The following is a 24,668-nucleotide window of genomic DNA, read 5'->3' as shown; positions in this document are numbered from 1 at the left end:
TTGGCCAGTACAAACCCCCTGCCTGTTGGGGCGCTGGCCTCCCTCCTTCCCGCCTCCCACTCTGGAAGCAAGTTTTCTCAGCCTCTGTAGAGCCTGAGGGCAAGTCCCAACTGCCACCCTGGCCGGCCAACAGCCTTCACCTTTAGGTTTTAGCCAAACCTGCACATAACAGGCAGACATCTGGTCTACCTCTATGAACTACAGCACACCACAGATAGTGGGTGCGCCCCCACGCCAAGTGGGTACCCAGCTCCCACCTCAGGAACGTTCCTCTACTGGGTCTTCCCGGCACATGTGACCACCCACCCTTTGTCAGTGTCCTGAGGGGGCAGGGAGTGGCTAGCAAGGGGGGGATGTATCAAGAATGCACTCGCCTCCAGAAGCAGGAAGCCCTTTCCTAGAGGCCACAGCCTACAGATGAAAGGACAGATCCCGCCGGAAAAGGGTTGGTACCCTGAAAACAACATCCTCTTCTGACATTCCACTCTCCTCCCTGCAGACCCAAGGGCACTGGCTTCCATCTGGCCCCTGTGGGAGCTTAATGCATGGAACCTGAGTCCACACAGCACTAGGTACTAAATCTTGAAGCACCAGGTGAACACTACCAGATTTCACACAAAAAAGCCCCTGGAGAGGAAGGTGGGCCCCTGGTTGGAGCAGCACAGAAGACACGTGACAGAAGAGAGAGTAAGAAGAAGAGGTGGACAGTGGAGTGCCGGGCGCTCAGGAGACTGGCAGGTAGGTCTGGGGAATGACGCTTCTGTGTGTCACCTGCAAGGGGAACTGCAGACCTCAGCCTGGAAGGCAGCGCCACACCTAAAGCTGCTGCTGTGTGTACTGGGTCATGCATGCTACCTAGTGCAGGCTCACGGGAGGCTGTGTGTCAGAAGCGTCTACCTGCTACATGTAAGCAGGCCCAGGGCCACGGCCGGACAACACTGCAAGGCCTCCAATGGTGCCCAACTCATTTTGTATGACCTGCTAAGTTATCCAAGGCCCTTCACTGGGGGCCCATCCCCTCCAGACCCTAAAATCACAGTTGCTCACCTCCATATTTTATAAAGATCCAAGCACAAAACTCTCCAGTCTCTTTTCTACATAAAAGTGATGGTTCCTCTCTCTTTAATACCTAATGGCCGATTCCCTTCGGACTCAATTTTTGTGTTTGATTTCTGCACAAATTGAAGATCAGGGTGTTGAGCACATCATGGGTATGTGTAGCTATTTACTGGTCATGTCAGTCTTGGGAGAGGCCTAGGGCATCACCACCATGAGACCCTGCACAGACTTTCCTTAGCAAATCATCCCATAAAGCGGAGGGGCACAGCTCCCTATGGGCAAGCGGACAAGTGTGTGCTGAGAAACTTCACTGTGACTTGGGCCGTCAGCCACTTTGGGGTGTTTTAGAGAACACCTTTGACGTTCAGGCAGATAACTCTCCATTCAAAATGGAAGTTGTCTGCTTTCCATCGTTCAGAGGAACGACTGTTCGAGGCTGTATTCTTCCATCACTTCCCTGTTTGTCTAAAGAATATGTTACTAGACTCAGAAGTTATAAATCTAGCCGGGCGCCAGTGGCTCACGCCTGTAATTCTAACTACTCAGGAGGCTGAGGTCTGAGAATCGCAGTTCAAAGCCAGCCTGGGCAGGAAAGACCGTGAGACTCCTATCTCCAATAAACCACTAGAAAACCAGAAGTGGCGCTGTAGCTCAAGTGGTAGAGCGCTCACCTTGAGCTGAAGAGCTGAGGGACAGCGCCCAGGCCCAGAGTTCAAGCCCCATGACCCACAAAAAAAAAAAAAAAAGAAGTTATAAATCTACTTCATAAACTCCTCTCTCACCAAGGAAGACATTTCAAACTGAAACTGCTCCAGGGAGCAGAAGGAAGGCAGGCTTTAGAAGAAAGGTAAGATAGAAACGTACCCATCCTTTGTTGCAATTCTGACAAATACCCTCCGAAGACCCCCACAACATCCAATGCAACGAAGTTGTCAATGGTGTTTTCTAACTGACATGGGCTTATTTAGCACAGAAGATATAAGTCAGAATGGTATTAGTCCTAGGTTAACCTAGACCAAGAGTGTGGTGGAATTATAAAATAGGATTGCTTAGCAGGGTGTGTTGGCTCAAGCCTGTAATCTTAGCTACTTGTAAAGTGGAGATCAAGGAATCAGGGTTCCAGAAAAAGAGCCAGGTGCTGGTGGCTCACACTTATAACCCTAGCTACTAAGGAGCTAGCTACTGAGGATTGCAGTTTGAAGCCAACCCAGACAGAAAAGTCCCCATGAAACTCTTGTCTCCAATCAGCCACTCAGAAACCAGAAGTGGTGCTGTGGCTCAAGTGGTAGAGCACTAGCCTTGAGCACAAAGGGGCTCAGGGACAGCACCTAGCCCTGAATTCAAGACCCACAACAGGCAAAAAAAAAAGGAAAAAGAATAAAGTTTCCAAGACTCCATCTTGACTAACAGGTGGGTGTGGTGGCTTGTCTGTCACTCAGTGATGAAGGGAAGAAGAAATAGGAGGATGGAAGTCCAGGCCAGTGTGTGTGAGTAGCAACACTAAATAAACAAGGCACAAAGGAGCAGGTGCGGTGGCTCAAGTGACAAAGCACAGGACATACAAAAAATCCTTCACCAAACAAACTAAGCAACTCAAGGCAGCGATGGGAGGGAGAGATGAGAGAGGGACAGAGGGAACAGCTAACACTAAAAAAAAAAAAAAAAAAAAAAGGAAAGAAATACATGTACCACCCGATGTGGAAGCTCATAGAATTCACAAACTATAGACCATGATAATGACAATTTGCCTCATGAAGGTTAGAATGTGTTTGTGTCTTTTTTTTTTTTTTTTGTCGGTCGTGGGGCCTGAACTCTAGGCCTGGGCGCTGTCCCTCAGCTCTTCAGCTCAAGGCGAGCACTCTACCACTTGAGCTACAGCGCCACTTCCGGTTTTCTGGTGGTTTATTGGAGATAGGAGTCTCACGGTCTCTCCTGCCCGGGCTGGCTTTGAACCGCGATCCTCAGATCTCAGCCTCCTGAGTAGCTAGGATTACAGGCGTGAGCCACCAGCGCCTGGCGTGTTTGTGTCTTTAACTAAGTATCACTAGCTCACAATACTATGAAAGTTGTGAACTTTATGTAATTGCTTAATCATAATAAAAAACAAAAAAGTTTTAAAAAGAAAAAAAAATCATTCATCAAATGTTTTTGATATTCTGAGAACAAATTGGTGGAAGGAGATCAAAAAAATTGGTGTTGCAAAAATTCCAGTTTTGGGCTGGGAAGGTGGCTCAGTGGTAGAGCGCTTGCCTTGCATGCCTGAGGCCCTGGGTTCGATTCCTCAGCACCACATAAGCAAAAAGAAAAAAGCCAGAAGTGGTGCTGTGGCTCAAGTGGTAGAGCGCTAGCCTTGAGCTGAAGAGCTGAGGGACAGCGCCCAGACCCAGAGTTTGGGCCCCACGACCGGACCCCCCCCCAAAAAAATTCCAGTTTTCCTGAGAGACTTGATGTGCGGTGACGGCAGGAGACAGAGACCACACACTGGCCGTGGGGACAGACAGAGGGGCTGGGGTGACAGCTCTACTGCTCTGCTCGTGTCGTGACTGGGCAAGGTCCCTCACCTCTTGACATCTGAGACGCTTCACTCATTAAATGTGGATAATAAGGCCTTCCTTCAAGAGTCACTGCATGGTGTAAATGAGGGAGAGCAGGTCAGGTACCCATCTCCAGAGCATCCTGCTATGACAATAAAACTTAAAAACATAAACACAGGCCTAATTTGCCAGTGGTGAGCCACACAGGGGCAAAGGCAAAGGGGCTTGTGTCATCCACGAATGCCAGAGGGTTCTGGCCCAAGGCTGAATGTCTGGATCTGCCAGCTTAGTTAGCCTGGTCTTTACCTTATCAGCAAGGAATCGCCACCAATCCCAACCTGACCATCAACTATGGGTGACAACGGCACTGCGCATGCTGGCTTGGACTGTGATCCTCTACTGATGCCTCTCTTGTAGCTGAGACCGGGAGTGTGCATCACCACGCCTGGCTTGTCTATTGAGAACGGAGTCTTGCTAACTTTTTACTCAACGCTAGCCTGAACTGCCACATTCCCAATCTGTCTCCTAAGAAGCTAGGATTATAGGTGTGGGCCGCTGTGCCCGGCAGCTCACCAAACCTTCAGCTGAAGGACCAGAACTACATGATAATTAGGTTCTCTACTTCTGTACCTCTTCACTTTATCAAGTGTTCATGATTGAATACATGACCTCACTCATTTCGCAAAATGCATTTGTGTTGACAGTGGAGACCAGGCACGAAATTTACTACGTACAAAGTGGAGCCTCAGCCCTGACCTCACTCAGTACCCACTGCAGAGATGGGAGTGACTATGAATGTAAGAAGGGAAACTGAGGCTGGGGCTCCCAGGGGCAGCCCTGGAGGTCAGAGAAGGAAGGACCTAACTATATTGGAGGCCCGTGCAGAGTTGGCTGGATGCCGGCATTTTAAAGACAGACAGAACAGAAATTTCTGTGTCTTTTACACACGGTAGTGACAGCACTGAGATTCCCTGTGCCATGCCAGTGTACTTTCCAGCCTTCCATGCAGAACTGCTACTAGCCGCCGGGGGTGATATTGAGGACAGACCTCGGGAAAGGGCTGCTTTCTCCATCAGGGACGAGCCCGGCCCTGACCTCTCATGCACTCTCAGTGTTGCTGATGGGACCGTGTGAGGGCTTTGTTCACGTGATCGCATAGAAGTGAGATCCGCAGCCAGTCTGTGTGGAAGGGAGGGGTGGCAAGCACGTATGGAAAGCTCTGGGAGAGCTGGCGTATGGTGGGGACACCATCCAGCCCCAGAGAAGATCCTGGAGCAGAGCTCCAGCATCACACCCAGCAGAGAAAGGGCTGAGTGAACACCTGCTGAGCAGATGAAAACAGTGCGCACTACCAATGCTGATGGTCCAGCACTACCATCGGCCCAGGAGGCTGTGTCTCCCTCAAGTTTTGGGGTTCAATGATTTCACAACTGGTTAGGTAAGAGAAGTTACTAGGATGTCCACAAGTACAGGGGAAATGCACTAAAACATATAATTTCATGTCAAGTGAATAAGGCAAGGAACACACACAATATGAGGTGAGTTATACAAAAGTGAAGGAAGGGCTGAGTGTTGTGGTGCATGCCTGTAATCCCAGATACTAGGGAGGCATAGGAAGTAGGGCTGAAGTCTAAGGTTAGTACCTGGTAAAAAACGAGACTCCATCTAAAAAATAACTAGGAGAAAAAGGGGTGGGAGTATGGCTTAAATGGTAGAGTGTTTGCCTCACACCAGAGTTCAGAAAGAGAAGGAGAAGAAGAGTTCCGGGAAGGGAAGGGAAGGGAAGGGAAGGGAAGGGAAGGGAAGGGAAGGGAAGGGAAGGGAAGGGAAGGGAAGGGAAGGGAAGGGAAGGGAAGGGAAGGGAAGGGAAGGGAAGGGAAGGGAAGGGAAGGGAAGGGAAGGGAAGGGAAGGGAAGGGAAGGGAAGGGAAGGGAAGGGAAGGGAAGGGAAGGGAAGGGAAGGGAAGGGAAGGGAAGGGAAGGGAAGGGAAGGGAAGGGAAGGGAAGGGAAGGGAAGGGAAGGGAAGGGAAGGGAAGGGAAGGGAAGGGAAGGGAAGGGAAGGGAAGGGAAGGGAAGGGAAGGGAAGGGAAGGGAAGGGAAGGGAAGGGAAGGGAAGGGAAGGGAAGGGAAGGGAAGGGAAGGGAAGGGAAGGGAAGGGAAGGGAAGGGAAGGGAAGGGAAGGGAAGGGAAGGGAAGGGAAGGGAAGGGAAGGGAAGGGAAGGGAAGGGAAGGGAAGGGAAGGGAAGGGAAGGGAAGGGAAGGGAAGGGAAGGGAAGGGAAGGGAAGGGAAGGGAAGGGAAGGGAAGGGAAGGGAAGGGAAGGGAAGGGAAGGGAAGGGAAGGGAAGGGAAGGGAAGGGAAGGGAAGGGAAGGGAAGGGAAGGGAAGGGAAGGGAAGGGAAGGGAAGGGAAGGGAAGGGAAGGGAAGGGAAGGGAAGGGAAGGGAAGGGAAGGGAAGGGAAGGGAAGGGAAGGGAAGGGAAGGGAAGGGAAGGGAAGGGAAGGGAAGGGAAGGGAAGGGAAGGGAAGGGAAGGGAAGGGAAGGGAAGGGAAGGGAAGGGAAGGGAAGGGAAGGGAAGGGAAGGGAAGGGAAGGGAAGGGAAGGGAAGGGAAGGGAAGGGAAGGGAAGGGAAGGGAAGGGAAGGGAAGGGAAGGGAAGGGAAGGGAAGGGAAGGGAAGGGAAGGGAAGGGAAGGGAAGGGAAGGGAAGGGAAGGGAAGGGAAGGGAAGGGAAGGGAAGGGAAGGGAAGGGAAGGGAAGGGAAGGGAAGGGAAGGGAAGGGAAGGGAAGGGAAGGGAAGGGAAGGGAAGGGAAGGGAAGGGAAGGGAAGGGAAGGGAAGGGAAGGGAAGGGAAGGGAAGGGAAGGGAAGGGAAGGGAAGGGAAGGGAAGGGAAGGGAAGGGAAGGGAAGGGAAGGGAAGGGAAGGGAAGGGAAGGGAAGGGAAGGGAAGGGAAGGGAAGGGAAGGGAAGGGAAGGGAAGGGAAGGGAAGGGAAGGGAAGGGAAGGGAAGGGAAGGGAAGGGAAGGGAAGGGAAGGGAAGGGAAGGGAAGGGAAGGGAAGGGAAGGGAAGCAAGAAAGAAGGGGAAGGGAGGCAGGAGGTAGAGGGAGGGAGTATATGGATATAAACACATATATTTGCTGGGTTGTGCATAAAATACTTCTGGAAAAACATGCAAGGCCCTGGTAATATTCACTGCTCCTGAAATGAAGATATTTTCCCTATTTGCCTCTGGAATATTGCATCATCTGAATGTGTCACCTGCTGTAAGGGAACAGGACTGAGATCTGAGGGCTATAGTTCAAAGCCAACCAGGGCAGGAAAAGTCCATGAGATTCTTATCTCTAATAAGCTGCTAAAAAAGCTGAAGTGGTAGAGTGCTAGCCTGAACAAAAGAAGCTCAAGGACAGTACCCAGGCCCTGAGTTCAAGCCCCAGGACCAGCGCAGGATTTTTCTTCAAAAGTTTAATTTAAAAAAAAAAAAAAAGGATTCAGATATAAGAACCACTCACTGATGGGGTATCTCTTTTAAGCTACAGGCATGAGCCACTGATGGTATTTTTAAACAATTAGGAATGTGAATGATTGGATACTTGATGGTATGAAAAGAATCATTGTGAGTTTAAATATATATATATGTATGTATACACTCATGAATGATTCATAAAGAAGTCTGTAAGCAGAAATATTTGTGAAATACTTCTCCTGGATATACTTCTGCATGTGACTGTGATGTTTGGGCCGGACTTGCAGATAAAGGTGAGCTGGGGAAGGAGGCAAAGAGAACACAGGAAACTGGCTGACGGTTGATCTAGGTGCTGGTACTGGGTCAGGGCCACAGGACAGGACTCCCTGTAGGGCTGTCTACACAGGACACTGCACCTTTCAGCTGCGTGGTGCGGTCTTGGTGCTGGAGCCACTGAGGCAGCTCCTGATGTCCTGGCGAGGGCTTAGGTCATGCAAATGAGTTCCTTTCATCCAGTTATTAGTTATCCTACCATCGCCTCACTGAAGAAGTCCCTGCATCTTTCCACACTTAGCACATCTCCATTTGTCCCCCCAGCCAGGTTTACCTGGCTCTAACTCGTGGGGAATTCACACACACAGGGGAAACATGAAGGCTGTGTGCATCCTGTTCTTATTACTGGCCTGCAGATGTGGCCCCGTGGTAGAGGGCTTGTCTGGCATGCACTGAGAGGCCCTGAGTTCCAATTCTGGGGCAAAAGCAAGCAAACAAACCCCATGAAACCACAAAGTTGAAGAGGTCTTCCTCTAATGAGAACCAAAGAACTTGAAGAACCTACGTAAAGTTAGAGCTGCTCTGTGAACAGAACCCTCCCTTCTCAGCCCTCCCAAAGGCCAGGAGTCTCCCGCATTCAAAGTGGTTCTAAATCAGACTCAGAGGTAAGTCAAAGCAAGAGAAAGGTTCAGATCCACTCCAAGAAAAAGAGAAAACCAAAATCCACAGGCACAGTCTGGGAGCCACAGAAGATTCTAGCCCCACATTTCCATTGTACGATTCTTTACGGCACAAGGAGCCTGGGCGTTCAAGTCTTGTCTGCTTCAAGATGGCTGAGCAGTCAGCTAGCAAGCCGGGCGCAGGTCAGCCTAGAAGTAGAAAGAGGTATGGGGAACTTGGGAAAGAACCGCCACCATAGACACGCTTCAGAGAAGATGCTTTAGGACAGCAAGTGCAAGAGCTGGTTTTTCCTGGAGTAAGAGAAAAGATAGGGCCTGGTGCACAGTAACACTCCCCAAACAGGAAGTCCTGGGATGCAGGGCAGGGCAGGGCTGAGGCAGGGCCCGCACAGCGGGTGCAGCAGCGGGTGTGAACACTGCTCAGACAATGGAGATGCGGGAAGTGCCCTTCAAAGAGTCTGGGCCACTCCTCTGGAGGCCAGAGAACGCAGCCTGTCCATCCACAGGGCCAGGCTGAGGCCCCAGTCCAACGCCCTCCTCCCCTCCAGTGTCCCAGCTCTCCCTGCACACATTGACCTAGAGCCTGCTGCCTCTCCTCACCTCTTCTCAGGCTCAGGGCTACAGGACATAGAGAAGAACGACATTTGCCACCGAATTGTTTTAACGTCTCCACATGAAGCTGCTGCCTATTTAAGACTGGTTTTCAGCATCCTTAGAAACAGCAGATATCTAAAATAGACGGCCTTCATAAAATATGACGTGGAAATGCTTTTCCTCCTGCCAAGAGATATTAAGTGAGAGAAAAAAAAAAAAAAAAGCAAGGTTCCAAACAGCATGCATATAGCATCTGTGTAAAAAGCACGGTGTGCAAATATTCCTCACAAGTCTGCCCTGATGAATAACGTATATGACAGATGCCTGTGGCTGTTGGCTCACGCCTGTCATCCTGGTCACTTGGGAAATAGGACCAGCACAGGTATACAGCTAAAATACCTTCTTAATCCATAACTGGGCCCTGTAGCATGCGCCTGTCATCCCAAATTATGTGGAAGGCTGAAATCAGGAGGATCGTGGTTCCAGGCTAGCCTGGGCAGAAAAGTCAGGAAGACTCCAACTCCAGAGTCTTGCTTGCACCTATGATCCCAGTGAAAGATTACAATCACTCAGGTGTGCTCTAGGTGGGAACAAGACCCTATTGAAAAAATAACCAAGGAAAACTGGGTTTGGAGACATGGCTCAGCAATATCCTCCCAGTCTATGGAGCCCCTGTGTTCAAATCCCAGTACCAACAACAAGAATGTGCGCATGAGAAGCACACTCCTGGAGGAGAAAGAAATTCACGATGCTGGTTGTCTCTGGAGAGCAACATGGGAAGTAGGGACCAGGAGGGGCGGAGACACATTTACTATCTAACCTTTTGTGACTTTCAAATGTTTTCCTTCAACATAGAAATGCATTGCCTATTAAAAAAAAAAAAAAAACTTCTGAATTAACTGCATTAAAAATGTGTGTGTTTCTGAGACACGATCTTGCTAAGTAGCCCAAGTTGTCTTTGAATTCTTAGACCTCTTACCTCAGACTTCTGAGAGCAGGGATTACAGATGTGTACCACCACCCTGCTCCCCAATAAAATTTAAATTAAAACAATTTAAAAATAAAATCAGTCCTTAAGCAATAAAGCAAACCCACTTGTTAGTCTGGTTAACTGTGCTCTTGGCATACACACCAGATGCTCAGTTCGATGACCTTAATGAGCCCCTAGTTATTGACAATGAAAGAAAACCAGAAACCAGGAAACCCGCGGGAGTCAATGCGTTAACTCTCTCAGCGCTCCACCTGTCTGATACTTAACTATGGCAGAAGATCAGAGGATGGGCTTGTGGGTAACCCTGGCCCAGGTGCAGACACTTCACCTATGCACATCATCCACTGATGAAAGAAAACAGGGATCCTCCAACACAGAGACCTGAAGCTGAGATGACATAATAAAGCTGCAGATATAAAAATGGCCCGGAAAGGAAACAATGTTAACACTTATCAAACACAGAATGGAAACATAGACGTGTTTTTTTTTTTGTTTGTTTTTTAAAGGCTTTAATCATCAGGCATGGTGGTGGACACACCTGTAACCCTAGCACTTGGGGGCGGAGGTCGGAGGTTGAGGACAGCCCGAGGTACTTAGGGAGACTCCACCTCAAACAAATGGCCTTCATCGCATCACATACTGGCCAAACGCTGGATCAGGAAAAGCTGCTATAACAGAGGCACCTGCTCTCGGGGCCGGCTTAGCCCCACACAAAACAGGAAAGTTTAAAACACCTCATGCTGGACATCTACTCTCTTCAACAGGTCGAGAAGAATACCACACTCACCACCACCCCAAAATCGAGATAGTGTATGAAGCAGGCCACATAGAATCCCATTACATTGGAAGGGTCTCTCTGTTAGGGCTTTTCAGAGCCAGATCTTAAGCTAAAAATAAAATAAAATAAAGCCAGGCATCAGTGGCTCATGCCTGTAATCCTAGCTACTCAGAAAGCTGAGTTCGGAGGACTGCAGTTCAAAGCCAGCTAGGGCAGGGCAGGAAAGTCTGTGAGCTTCTTTTTTGTTTTTGTTTGTTTTGTTTTGTTTTGTTTTGTTTTGTCGGTCATGGCACTTGAACACTGGGCCTGGGCGCTGTCCCTGAGCTCTTCAGCTCAAGGCTAGTGCTTTACCACTTGAGCCACAGCTCCACTTCCCACTTTTTCTGCTTATGTGGTGTTGAGGAATAGAACCCAGGTCTCAGGCATGCAAGGCAAGCACTCTACCACTGAGCCACCTCCCCAGCCCTAGTCTGTGAGATTCTTATCTCCAATTAACTACCAAAAAGCTGGAAATGGTGCTGTGGCTCAAAGTTGTAGAGCACTAGCCCTGAGCACAAAAGCTCAGGGACAGCACTCAGGCTAAGTTCAAGCCCCAGAACCAGCACAAAAAGAAAAAGAAAAGAAACATGTTTGCTGTACCATGCTCTGGGTAGGTGTCCTGGGCCAACGTGATGAGAACTATAGTCATGTGCAGGCCCAGCCAGAGATCTCGGGGAGAAAGGTACAAGATGGCGGAGCCAGGAATGAGAGTGATGAAGATGCCCTCCCACCCCAGTGTCAGAAGCCATGAGCAAGACAGAGCGCCAGGGGTCTGCATTAAAGCACACAAAAACTATTACTCTAAAGCAACCACTACGGATAGCCTAACCAAGAACACCTAACAATCATAACAATCTTAAGAAAAACAAGGTGGAAGGAGGTGTCAATCCATGGAGTGATCCTCTCTGATTTAATCTAAGACAACAACAAAGGTGACAGCCATGTTTCCCTCACAAGGGACACACTGGGGGTGGCTGATTTATCGTGAGGGGAACAGGAAGGGGAAGGGAAAAGGGAGGAGAGGGAACTTGTAGGACTGCGACCAGACCACTCCATGGCGTAGGCCGTCTGGCTTATCTCAAGCTCTGGAAAAGGACAGGGAAAACGCAGATGAAATGGCGAACAAGCTGGATTACCAGCAGAATCGGCCATCCACTTTGGTCTCTGCCAGGCGGGGCAGGGCCGCTGCTCCCTCCCCACTCCTATGACTAAGGAGCTTGCTTAAATGCATTTGACACACGATCCCTGAACTTCCGAAAAGCACTTAATATAGTGGCTCATGAAATCTTAATCTAAAAATGTTCATCCATTTATAATCAAGCTGCAGCACGCTGATGACTGGGAGAAAGGCCGAGGAGAGGGGCCTGCATGTGTGTAGAGATTCTGATGCTGCCATCTTCCACGACTTGGTTTACACTTAGATCCTCTCACCCCTTTTAAAGAGAATTTAAAACAAAATTTAAAAAAAGATTGAGCAGCTAAGAAGAGTGTGGTTACAAAAAGAGAGCGAATTATCTGATTCACTGAAAGGAAAGAAAGATGAGAAAAAAAAGATACAACGTGAGCTGAAAACCCCTGCAGATGGTCTCTGTGAAAGTGAAATGATTTTTATTTTCTAGTGGAAGGAAGGGTGAGTGTCCTAGCGGAACATACTGGGTGGTAGATCTGAAACAAAACGAGACAGAAAGGTAACAAAAGATTCTATTTAGCAAAGCTATCTAGTTCCTGTCCTTCTCTACCCGGGTGCGGCTATCCTTCCTTCCTGTTTGATAGATATAGAGAAGTTACACAGCTAACAGGAAGCAGAGTTAAGATTCAAACCCAGGCCACTCAGGTACCATGCTCTGTGCTCCGGGCCTTGCTGGGCTTCTCTAGACCTCAAATGCGGAGGATGAGACACCCAGTCTGGAGGTAAAGTACCAGACACGTGCTAGATCTCCATCAACCCTAAGCCCGGCGCCGGTGGCTCACACCAGCAATCCTAGCTACTCAGGAGGCTAAGATCTGAGGCTTGTGGTTGGGAGCCAGCCCTGGCAAGAAAGCATGAGACTCTTATCTCCAATAGACTATTCAGTAAAAGCCGGAAGTGGCACAAATGGCTGAAGTGGTAGAACTGTAGCCTTGAGCAAAAGAACCTCGGGAACAGCGCCCAGGCCTACATACAGTTCAAGCCTCAGGACTGGCAAAAAAAAAAAAAATCAACCCTTAGTTATAGCTCTGATGATCCCAGCCTGTTTCCTCTCCTGCACTTTCAGGAGATTGAATTAGAATGTCAGGCTCTCAGAGGCCACAAATCCACAGTGATGATAGACTGGTAAGTCAAAGGTAAATTTGGCCTCAAATAGACAGAGAGTTGTATTCTGATTCTCTCTCTGCCCCTGACCTTCAGAAGACCATGTCCTTGTGATTCAGGCAAATGACAGGAGGTACTGATGGGGAGAGGGAGGAGCTGGTTTTTCTTTTGCACTTTGCTTAATGTGGTTGTAATGGGTCCTTGAAAGGGTCGGGGGCCAGATCATGCTGACTCCCCCCAGCCTCTCTCCTGAGCTTTTCTTAGATCCTGCCTTTGGATTTAGTGACTAAAATGCAGGTAAAACTCGCAAACTGGAGGTTTGGGGTGGGGGGAGGAGAGGAACTGGAAAGCCTAAATACGCAGTACTTCAAAATTAAAACGCTTCACCGTGGTGAAAGAAACCATTTGGTTTATTTACTTTTCGGTAAATCCGCACTATAAATCCATTCTCTCTGCTCCCGGCCCCACTTTGGAGCTGACACCCCAAGATTCCGTAGGAAGCAGGGTGTGGGCAGGTGGTGCCCACCTGTAATCCTCGCTGCAACTCAGGAGGCTGAGATCTGAGGATCGCTGTTGGAAGCCAGCCTGGGCAGGGAAAGCCGTGAGCCTCTTCTACTCCTAATTAACCAGCCAAAAGCCACCCGAAGTGGAGCTGAGGCTCATGGGGTGTGGTTAGGGCCCTTGCCAGCCTTGAGCACAACACAGCTCAGGGACAGCGCCCAGGACCAGGGCAAGTCACAACCACCACCACCACAACAATGCATTATGAGTGAAGTCGACACCCACTTGGGTCCTAACCAACTCTCCGGAAGAACCCTTCCCCATCCCAGGCTGCGCGCCGCTGTGCACCTGTGCGTGGACAGGGCCCGCGGGCCTCCCTTCCCGGGCCTCCCTTCCCGGGCCTCCTTCCCCGGGCCTCCCCGAGCATCCCTGACAGGTGGCGGCCGTGGGCCTCTGCCTGGCCGCCTCCAAGGCCGGGGCCCGGGCTGCCCGGCCGGCCAGGGAGCCCCCGGCGCTGCTGGACAGCGCTCGCTGTGGGCAGGGCCCAACCCCAGCGCCCAGCACGGTGCGGGGCCGGCCCAAGTGGGTCTCGAACTGCCGCCCCTCCGAACTCGAGCCCGTGGGTGGCGAGGGCGCCCCGGAACCCCCCCCGCCCCGGGCCCAAACGCGGAGGCCTAGCGAATATCCGGGACTCTTAGCGAGCCCCCCCCGGCCCCCCGGTCTCCTGGACGCCGTCCCGCCGGCCGGGACCGGAGATGCCCCGTCCTGACCCGGGAGCGCGCGCGAGCCGGGCCGGGGTGGCGCCCGGGCCGCCCCGAGCCCGGGAGGACAAAGGGCTCCGGGAAGGCGTCGCCGGGGCGCGGCCCGGGCGCCCGGCCACGGCGGGAGCGGGAGCCGGGCCCGGGGACCCGCGGCCCGGGTGGCAGGACCCCCCCCCCCCCCCCGCTCCGGAGCCGGAGCGCCGAGCGCAGCGGCCGGGCCGCGGCGGGGACCGCCGGCTCCGGGCTTCGGCCTGGCGGGTGGCGCCGACCCCGGCTCCGCGGAGCTCGCTCGGCCGCGGCTTTACCTGTGCTCGGTGGACGACGACGGCCCAGCTTGGCCCCAAGTCCGCTGCCCTCAGCTCCGCCCGCCGCCGCCGCCGCCGCCGGCTGCGCTCCTGGAAATGCAGCCGGAACCACTGGCCAGCGCAGCTCCCGCCGCTACCGGCCCCGCCCAGGCAACGGCCGCCACGCCCCTGACAACCGCCTCGGCCACGCCCCTCACCACGGGAACCCACTGTTCATTGGATAACTCAGCCGCCACTCTCGCGGTTCGGCGCCCTCACGTTGCACCTGGCCGGCATCCCATTGGTCGATAGAACTGCCCCTCAAAACGGAGATGGGAGGAGGGGGCCCTTAACGAAGAGCTCTTCGGCCATTGGTTACTTTTGACGTCTTTGGCCCGTGGGCCAAGACGCTATTGGATAAACCTTACCTTGAGGAGGCGGGGTAAAGGATGCAGGCTTAGAGGGCTGGGGGGGGCGGCTTGGAGGGGGGTAAGGGGGGGACGAGGGGGAAGAAGCTGGGGGCGATTGTGACCGGCAGCTGGTCTGCGGGGTTGGGTCAGGTCAGGTGCCCTCCGCGGGGTGGGGAAGGGGTTCTGATGGGCTCCGGCCGTCCGGAAGGACGCACCTGTAGCCCGGGACGCGCGGGTCATCAGAAGAGGCTTACCTTGGAGAGAGGAGGGAAAGAAGTCTCCAGAAAAGAAAGGACGGGGTGGGGGGTGGGGGAGGTGGGAGCTGCGGCCTCGGGCCTCGGGATGGACACTCGTGGGGTTTTCTGTCCTGCTGATCTTTCCGCCCTTGGCCGGCCCTGGCCATTGGCGGCGCCCTGGACGAATGTGGGGGGCAGACCCAGAATGGAGGCAGGTGTCCTGGCTGGAGGTGTGTGTCGGGGGGGGGGGTCCCAGGGGCACGTCACCCTGATTTCTTCATGTAGCAGCTGGGGGTGACGTTAGGAGGGGCAGAGGTAGAGCAGCCGGGCTGGGGTGGCTGGCATTGGGCAGGCCCGCCACCCACTCACCCTGATTGCATCGGTGGAACCCGGCCCAGCTCTGAAATTCTACGGGCCTGGAACATGCCCTGGCATGTGTGCTGTCCTAAGAATAGAACTGCTGCAGTGTCCCCGAGCCATATTCTGTAGGATGGATAGGGGAGGCACCGTGGGCAGCCTGGGGGTGGGGGGTGAAGAGGGAGGAGCCACCCCACCAGGGAAAGCAAAAAGCGGGTGGGAAACGACCCTTGCCTTTTCTGTCCAGCACGCTTGGCCATTGTGACAAGGAAAAAGAAAATGGGCTTGCTCAAGGTGTAGGCCCAAACTCATGGGCCTGTGGCTGTTACTTGGCTTTATTTCCTCCCCCACCTCCATCATGGCTGGTGGTGCCACTACCATTGGAGCCACACCTCCAGTTCCAGCCTTTTGCTGATTAATTGGAGAAAAGAGTCTCAATGATTTGTCTGCCCCCTGCCCCCCCCCCCACACACACACACAGACACTCCAGGCTGGCTCCCAACTGCAATTCTCAGATCTCAGCCTTCTGAGCAGCTAGGATTAGAGACCTGACTTATGTTAAAACAGTGAAGACTTCCAGAAAAAAAAAGAGCTTCGCTAAGTAAGTGTGGTTAATGGCGGTGTGAACTAGCATGCTTTAGCCCATACAATAAATACATCAGGGCATCAGGTTGTATGCCACAAATAGGTACCATGATTTGTCAAGTAAAATAAAAAAATTTAAAATAGCAACTTAAAAAATAGATCTCTTGCCCGTTGGAAGGGTTGCCTGGCCGTGGGTGGGGTGCGGGAGCGTGTGTGCACACATGCTTGTTCCTGATGCACAGTTCTCTTGTTTTCTGTGTTTTAGTGGCCACACACAAGGCTGCACATGTGCTAGGGAAACTGGCCCAGTACAGGTCACCGCACGCCTGTGTGCTGATCCCGAGAAGTCTTCCTCGGCTCGGAAAAGCGCCGAATGGCTCCTGAGATGAGAGATGAGAGTTGCAACTTGACTGAGAGCCAGGAAAAGCAGCTGTTCGCAGTGAATGGCAGGGAGCTCACCACTGCGGATTTTTCCAAGAAGTTTAGCCCAGGACACGGGAGACCCTCAGCCCCAGCTGGGTCACCAGAGGCTGGAAAAGAGGTGTGAGCCGAGCCCCGGCAGAGGCGGGGAGCAAATTGGTGGTGTACACTTTCACCCGCATTGCACGGCTTCCAGAAGGATCCGTGAATCCTTTTCCAGCCTGCCACAACGCTGTCTTATTTGTCTCTGGTTTCTCTTTCCTTCCCTCTCCCGCGGCTTTTGCCACAGTCTGTTCGTCAAGTTGATTCATCCGACAGAGAATCTCCGTGGGTACTGCTTAGGAAACAGAGTGGCCTTAGTTTTATTTTGCCTTGAGGTTTGGTAGCCTGCAGGGATTGAGGGTTTAGTGCGTCTCAGCCCGAGATGGCCAGGTATTGGGACAGGGCTGAGAAGAGACTTTCTCAAAGCATGAGAACCTTGATCAAGGGAGACGATCGCACTTACTCACATCCTGGATGGGCTGAAACTACAGGATGTAATCTGTAGCTCAGCAGGGAGCGAGCCGGAGGGGGCGGGGTCTCAGCAGGATTTCCTCACCTGAGAAAGCCCTACGGGCTCCGATGGCTGTGCTCTTTCCCTTTGGGTAAAGCCCGTAGTTTATTTGGCTTCCAAATGATTCTATATCCTCAGGGGAGAGTGGAGGGCAAGCAGCTTTGAAAAAACAAAACAAAAAAAAACCTCTGCTACTTTGGAATTCCAGCCTTGTGCACCTCAACCCTGCGACCTCCAGCAAGTGCCGTGCCTCTGTGTTCGTTTCTGTAGGAGGCCGAGGGATGCCAGGGCTCCCTCACGGGGCCTACAGGTGGTAAAGGAGTTCATAGATGTAAAGGGGTGAACGGGATATACTTAGCACTTAATAAGTGTGTGCCACAGTGTGAGAAAAGCCCACATATATATATATATATACATGTGTGTATATATGTATATATATGTGTGTATATATACATATATACATGTGTGTATATATGTGTATATATATTGTGTGTGCTTTAATATAGATATACTATATGTATAATAGAATAACATATGATATTAGTATATGATTTATTATGCATCATGTATAATAATACATATAACACATAAAGCATATAATGTGATTATATATGTATATATGTGTATATATATATATATATACATATATGGATAGCATACCTGTTATCCCAATACTAAAGAAGCTGAGGCAGGAGGATCTTGATTTTAAGGCAAGCCTGGGCTATATAGCAAGACATTGTCTAGAAGAAAGGTTGGGAGGGGAGGAGAAAAAGGAGGAGGAAGGAAGGCATGCAGGCAAGCATAGAAAGACTGCATACAGAGTCTGGGAATGTGGCTTAGTGGTAGGGTGTTTGCCTAGCATGCATGAAAACCTGGGTTCAATTCCTCAGTACCACATAAATAGAAAAGGCTGGAAGTGGTGCTATGGTTCAAGTAGTGGAGTGCTAACCTTGAGCAAAAGCAGCTCAGGGACAGTGCCCAGCCCCTGAGTTCAACCCCACTGGCAAAAAAGAAAGAAAAGGCAATCCTGTATATACACACATGCTATCTACCCCAGCATATTCTGATTTTTTTTTTAACCAGCAAAATGGATCATCCAGTGATAGAAACCTTCCCCCTGACTTCTCATTAAGAGGATGGAGAAAAGGTTTGAGATTAGATCTGGTCACCTAATCTCTATGCGGGATGCGGGGAAGGAGGGGCTGGGGCCTGAGGTGCAGCCTGGATTTTCCCGGTAGCCTGACCGGATTCAGCCCGAGGTCTCGGTCTCCGATACTGTCACTTCACCACAGCACCCAGGGCTGCTGGAGGACAGCAGGCCCAGCAGCAGCTGGAGGACATCCCGTGCCCGGCCTCCTGGCCCGCTTCCCGTTGATAATGGAGATGAAGTTCTTCTAGAAGTCCTGAGCCCAGCACAGTACAGCGTGAGGACAACTAGGAGTGAATGTAGGACTTGGCTGTTTGTCTCAATGGAAGGAACACCAGCCGGCCTGTCAAAACAATGCTGAGAAACTGCCCTGGGCCCTCGGGTAAGCAATGCAAATGTGACGTGGTCTTCAAGAAAAGGATAAAACAGACAGTCCGGGAAAAGTTTGAATAGTGTCTCCCCTTGGAATGACTCACAAATGACTCTAATTTGAATGACAAATGTTAGGGTAAGCCTCGTTTTTTTAAATGCTAATACTGGGGCCTGAACTCCCGGCCTGGGTGCTGTTATCCCTTAGTTTTCCCCCTCAAGGCTAGCTTTGGACCACTTGAGCCACAATTCTACTTTCACCTTTCTGGTGGTTAATTGGAAATAAGAATCTCAGGCACTTTCCTACCCAGGCTGGCTTTGAACTTTGATTCTCAGATCTCACACTCTTAAGCAGCTAGGATTATAGGCATGAACCACTAATGTTGGCTTTATAGTAATCCCTATTCTTGCATCTTAGGACTTAGCATTGGAAATATTTGTCACACACACACACACACACACACACACACACACACACACACACACACATGCATACACCCATAGAAAGGTGTTCCAGACAAATAATCAGATACATATAGAGCTATCGGATGGGTGACTCGCTGGCTAAAGCTGACTTCTTAGTCACCATACATTCTTCTTCCTGCTGGTATCTTGAATTATAGCAATAAAAATTGAGCCCTTCGTGCTATTAATTCCCAAAGAGTCAATAAAACAATACATCACAATCCCTTCCCTGTGTACATTCATGCTCTTTAGCAACTCGAAAATGGTTTATCCCCGTTTACACACCCTTATATGATTTCATCATATGTGGAAATTAACCAGACAGTAAATATTTATTGTGCTAAGAAAGACACAGTGCTGAAGAGACAGAACCATAAAGCAAAGTCCCTTTGTGGGCGGGAATATGGGACAAAGGGGAGACACACGGAGCGCTATGGAGCTTCTATCCATGGGGGTTTGAAGAAGCTATGGCTTCTGTCCATGGGGGTTTGAGCTGGTCCTTGAGCATCATGGGGCTGAATCTGGGGGTGGAGAGGGCAGCAGGAAAACAGAAGCCTCTGAGTAGGAGAACACACAGCGGTTGCGGGGTCCTGAGTTCAGGTAGCAAGCCCCCAGGGGATGAGCAGGTGGTCGGGGTCGATGGTGGAGCGCGCCGCTCCTCCATCTCAGCCGATGGCTGTTCCCAGACGCTGGGATGTGTGCGTGTCTGGGCACACCGTTGGGAGAGTTGACATAGGCACGGGATGGGCCAGATCGCTGGGGTTTGCTCTTGGCTTTTCTGCAAGTCCTGAGTGTGTGACCTACGGCACACTGGTACCTCCCAGGCGTGGACTTAGGATCAAGGTTTTGTAATGCAGTGGGACGGGCGCGTCTCTTAGGGTTGTGTATTATGTATCCATATCTCCACCTTTCTTGGGGTTCAGGGTCTGACCTCACATCCCTCCCTGCTTTTCTCTTCCTGACTCTATAGTTCCATCTTTTGAAGTTCAAGGTCACCTGTTTTTGCCCTTTCCCCTCCCTGTCTCCCTCTCCTCCTCCTCCTCCTCCTCTTCCTCTTCTTGCCCCCCTCCTTTTTTCCACTATCTTGTATACAGACAACTGTACAAAGCATTACCTTAACAAAGGAAGACTCCAGCTGGCTCACACCTGTCATCCTAGCTACCCAAGATGCTGGGATCCTCCGAGGATGACAGTTCAAAGCCAGCCCGGGCAGGAAAGTCCTTGAGACTTATCTCCAATTAACCAGCAAAAAGCAAGTGGAGCTATGGCTCAAGTGGTAGAGCACCAGCCTTGGACACAACACGCAAGCTCCAGGCCCTGGGTTCAAGCCCCAGAAATGACCTTCCCCACTCCAAAAACATAAAGACTCCAAATATCTTCATCTATAAAAGGGGCCTCTCTCTCCGACTCAAAACCCTGCCTTGTCGTGGCTGTATGAGTTCTGTGTCCTTTCAGTGTCTGTGTTGCTCTAATCTTAGCCGCGCCACAAGACTTGCTTTTCCCTTTCTTAGAATCGCCTCTGACCTCCATCTGCCTTTTACCCCACGTTTGATCTGTGAGGAAGTCCGGAAGTCTTGCTGAACCTCTCTGTACTCACATCCTCGTGTGTGTGTGTGTGTGTGTGTGTGTGTGTGTGTGTGTGTGTGTGTGTGTGTGAGTGCCAGGCATGTGCTCCAACACTGAGCCCACCCCCAGCCCACACATCCCCCATCATGGCTGCCGTCTGCTCTACCTCGATGTCAAGTACGGCCTGAGGACCGGCCACGCCGCAGTCCGGCTTCTTGATCACTCGCCCAGGGTACCTGACTTCCAGAGCAGCCATCAATTCCTTCCCCGGAAACGACCGTCACTTGTGGAATTTGTTTGTTTGGGGTCAGTCCTGCGGCTGGACTGGATACTATCCCTCAGCCCTTTCATTCCAGGCTGGCCATACACCACTTGGGCCGCAGCTCCACTCCCAGCATTTTGATGGTTTGTTGGAGAGAAGAGTGTCACGAACTTTTCCGACCAGGCTGGCTTTGGACTGTGATCCCCAGATCTCAGCCTCATGAGTTGCTAGGATGACAGCCTAGAGCCACGGGCTCCAGAAAAAGCAGGACGGGTTGTGTGTTCCAGTCACCGCTGGTCTAGAAGCCCGTCCCCTCCCCTGTCTTGAGCGAGGGGGGGGGGATTGTGGTGACCTTGTGGGCACAGATGGCAGCAGACTGCCCAGTCTGATCATGGAGATGCCACGTCTCTGCACCATGCTTTCTTGAAGGCATTTTCTCCTGGACCCCGGCTCGCAGCGAGTTTGAGGAAGTCCCCACTAACCCACACATGCAGAGACCGCGCGCTGTGACCACATGGAGGTGTTTAGGCTGGCAGCCGCGTTGAAGTTCCAGCCAAACCACCGGAGGTGTGGGGGAGGGCGTCTCCGGGTGACTGCCCAGCCGTGGCCCCCGATGTGAGGGGCAGATCACCGCCTCTGCTGGCTCCCCTCCATTTCCTGACCCCACAGCCTGCTGGCAAAATGGCACACAAGCACCCGATATTCTGATAACATCCATGCGGGCTCCACAGGGTGGCAGGGACTCAACGCCCATCATCCTAGCTGCTCAGGACTTTGGAAAGTCTGTGAGATTCTCACCTCCGATGAATCAGCAAAATGCAGCCAATAGAGGTGTGGCTCAAGTGGTGCAGCACCAACTTTGAAAGAAAAAGCAAAGGGACAGTGCCCAGACCCCTGAGTTCAAGCCCCAGTATTGACACACGAACAAACACACACACACACACACACACACACACACACACACACACCCCTTGGGTCTCTCTCAGACACTGGATGGAGGAACTGGCTTTTCAAGGACAAGGGGTTTGACCCCAGGTGCCTCATGAAACAGCACTGGAAGCTCACCGCCAAGCCTTGGGGTGTCTGATGGGGCCCCAAACTCATAGAGGACCCCATGCATCCTTGAGGGCAGCAGCTGGCCTGGTGGGGAGCCATGGGTGCGATCCTCCTCCCACCAGGGGCCACAAGGCCAGGAACAGGACCTGCAGCTGTGAATGAAGAGAGCGCAGCTTCTCGGTGCCCTGAGTGGAGTCCTCCGCGCCCCCCGCCATGTTCATGGCCTCTAAAGGTCGCACAGGACTATTGTACCATTTTGGAGGTAAAGAGTCCCATGGACTTTCCTGTCTGGGTTGGCCTTGAACCTCAATCTTCAGATCTCAGCCTCCTGAGTCGCTAGCTAGGCGCTCAGATAGGAGGCCCTAGCACCCCGCTGAAGATGCTCCTGCCTTTGGTGGGTAATCACCGTGAGCCAGCTACATGTCTTAGCCCTTCCTCCACCCCTCCTTCCTTGTCTCCTTAAACTCCGTCCCAGCCCCGTCTCCCCAAGGCGGTGACGGGAATTCAGGGCCTGGTTCCCGAGAGGTGAGTAATGACCCTGGGACCAGGCCTGTGCATTTTGATGAGATTCGGTTGGTCAGGAAATTGGAACAGGAAGTCCCTCCCTGCCACACACACGGGGGGGGGGGGGGGGGGTTGAGGGTGAAGAAAGAATCGCCAGTTTGGATTTCTTCCAGGTGCACGTGGGAGGGGGCGGGGAGGGGTGGCAGGTGGTCAGGACTGTGTCTGCTTGTCCAGCCACAGCACCCAGGCTGTGAGGGTCACTGGGTGGGGGCCCGGTAGCTGGACTGGGTGGGCTGAGGAACCATTGTTCCTGGATGTCCCAGCCTAGGGGCTGAGGCGAATCTGGATAGCTCTGGCTCGGTAGAGACCAGAGAGGAGCCTTCACCATGGAAGGGCGGTAGGATGAGGATGCACCGGACAGGAGAGAAAATTTCCACTTCCCCAGAGCCGGCGGCCTGGCGGCTGTTCAAGTGCTCCAACCCTGTCTTCCCTCATGAATTTTTCATTGCAGGCAAAGAGCTCTTATCGCTCAGAACGGCTCTGCCATCGCCAGAGCCCGGGCAGATGAAGAGGTGCATTAAGGCCAAAATGAGTTATCCCCCTGGGGTAGAAATGGTTCTCTGTGCCCTTGAGAGGGCACTTTCTGGGCCGCTTTTTCTGTTTGTTTGTTTGTTTTGCCAGTCCTGGGGCTTGAACTCAGGGCCTGGGCGCTGTCCCTAAGCTTCTTTTTTGCTCAAGGCTAGCGCTCTACCACTTGAACCACAGCACCACTTCTGATTTCTTTTTCCTGAATAGTTCACTGAGTGCCACAGACTTTTCCTACCCGTGATCCTGGTTTGCATTTTTAATGTTTCTTTCTTTTTTGTGTGTGTCAGTCATGGGGCCTGAACTGGGCCTGGACACTGTCCCTCAGCTCTTCAGCTCAAGGCGAGTGCTCTACCATTTGAGCCATAGCACCACTTCCGGCTTTTTCTGCGTATGTGGTGCTGAGGAGTGGAACCCCGGGCCTCGTGCATGCAAGGCAAGCGCTCTACCACGGAGCCACCTTCCCAGCCCCTAGATTTTTAATGTTTCTATACTGGCAGAAATGTAATATAACATTTACCATAGTAACCTTTTTTTTGCTGGTCCTGGGGTTTGAACTCTGGGCCTGAATGCTGTCCCTGAGTTTGTTTGTTTTCTTTTGCTCAAGGCTCATGTTCTACCACTCGGGCCACAGCACCACTCCTGGCGTTTTCTGAGTCGTTTGCTGGAGGTGACAGTCAAGTGGCAAAGCTTTGGCTGTGTCTATAAGGGAGGCCATGGTGAAGACTGGCTGCGGTTGAAGGGGAGCAGCGCCACCGTGAGGCCAGGTTGGGAATGGCACACCAGGAGTCCGGCCGCTCACAAGTTCAAGGCACAGGCTGGTCATTCTAATACCACCCAGCCCCTGTTGGTTTATTGTGTTCGGTTTTTTACTTATATTGAAGGCAGGGTGTCAGACTTTTGCTTGGGTTTGTCTGGATCAAAATCCTCCTCTAGCCGGGGTGCTTGGTCATCCCTGTAATCCTGGTGACATAGGAGGCTAAGAGCTGAGGATTTTGAGGTTCAAAGCCATCCTGGGCAAGGAAGTTCAGTGAGATTCTTGTTGTTGTTGGTGGTGGTGGTGGGGCCTGAACTCTGGGCCTGGGTGCTGTCCCTCAGCCCTTCAGCTCAAGGCAAGGAGTGCTCTATCCTTTGAGCCACAGCGCCACTTCCAGCTTGGTCTGCTTATGTGGTGCTGAGGAATCCAACCCAGGGCCTCATGCATGTGAGGAAAGCACTGTACCACTGAGCACCTTCCCAGCCCCCTGTGAGATTCTTGTCTTTAATTAACCACTAAAAAGGTGGAAGTAGACTTATGATTCAAGTGGTAGAGTTCCAGCCTTGAGAAAAAGAGCTAGGGGACAACATCGCCCCCAGTACCAGCATACACACATGTACCTGTACACGCACACAGACAGACAGACAGACACACACACACACAGAGCATCGCCCCCAGTACCAGCATACACACATGTACCTGTACACACAGACACACACATACATACACACACACACACATACACACACTCCTTTTACTTATGTCTCAAGCAGCTGGAGTGACAGGCGTACACCACCACACTCATTCTTCTGTTGTTGTTGTTGAGATGGGAATCTTTCCACTTTTTTTTTTCTTTCAATGCCCGCACTTGTTTGAAATGGCTGCGGGTGGATTCAGCTGAGGGCTACCCGCTGGCCATCCTGGGTTCCTGCCTTCATTTCTTTTGGCATCCAGAGAATGCCCGAGGAGCTTGCCCGGCTCCGTGAAGACTTTCACCAGAATAGAAGCAATGTCGCCGCCGCCGAGCCGGCCCTGGAGCCTGGTACAGCTCGCCAGCCTGAAGTGCTTGGAAGGGGCCCTGTCCTCTTTTGGAAAATCAGAAAAACACCCAAATTGCCTGTTTCCAGGGAGGCGGGGCCTCACTCATTC

General features: G+C 51.8%; 1 protein-coding gene across 2 annotated transcripts in view; it reads right to left on the bottom strand.

The window, feature by feature from the left end:
• Positions 1–14,375, bottom strand: part of Abhd2 (abhydrolase domain containing 2, acylglycerol lipase) — a 48,114-nt gene extending 33,739 nt beyond the window's left edge. Inside the window, exon 1 of one of the 2 annotated variants that reach the window (XM_070043223.1) lies at positions 14,269–14,375. The gene's annotated coding sequence lies outside the window, so the exon portion shown is untranslated. The remainder of the gene's footprint in view (positions 1–14,268) is intronic. The other variant, XM_070043224.1, reaches the window with a different exon arrangement.
• Positions 14,376–24,668: the final 10,293 nt, after the last annotated feature.

This window comes from Dipodomys merriami, unplaced genomic scaffold (genome assembly GCF_024711535.1).
Source record: "Dipodomys merriami isolate MVZ:Mamm:240054 unplaced genomic scaffold, mDipMer1.0.p SCAF_33, whole genome shotgun sequence".
NCBI lineage: Eukaryota > Metazoa > Chordata > Mammalia > Rodentia > Heteromyidae > Dipodomys > Dipodomys merriami.
The sequence above is the reverse complement of the archived record's forward strand: the minus strand, read 5'-3'. Positions and strand labels throughout refer to the sequence as shown.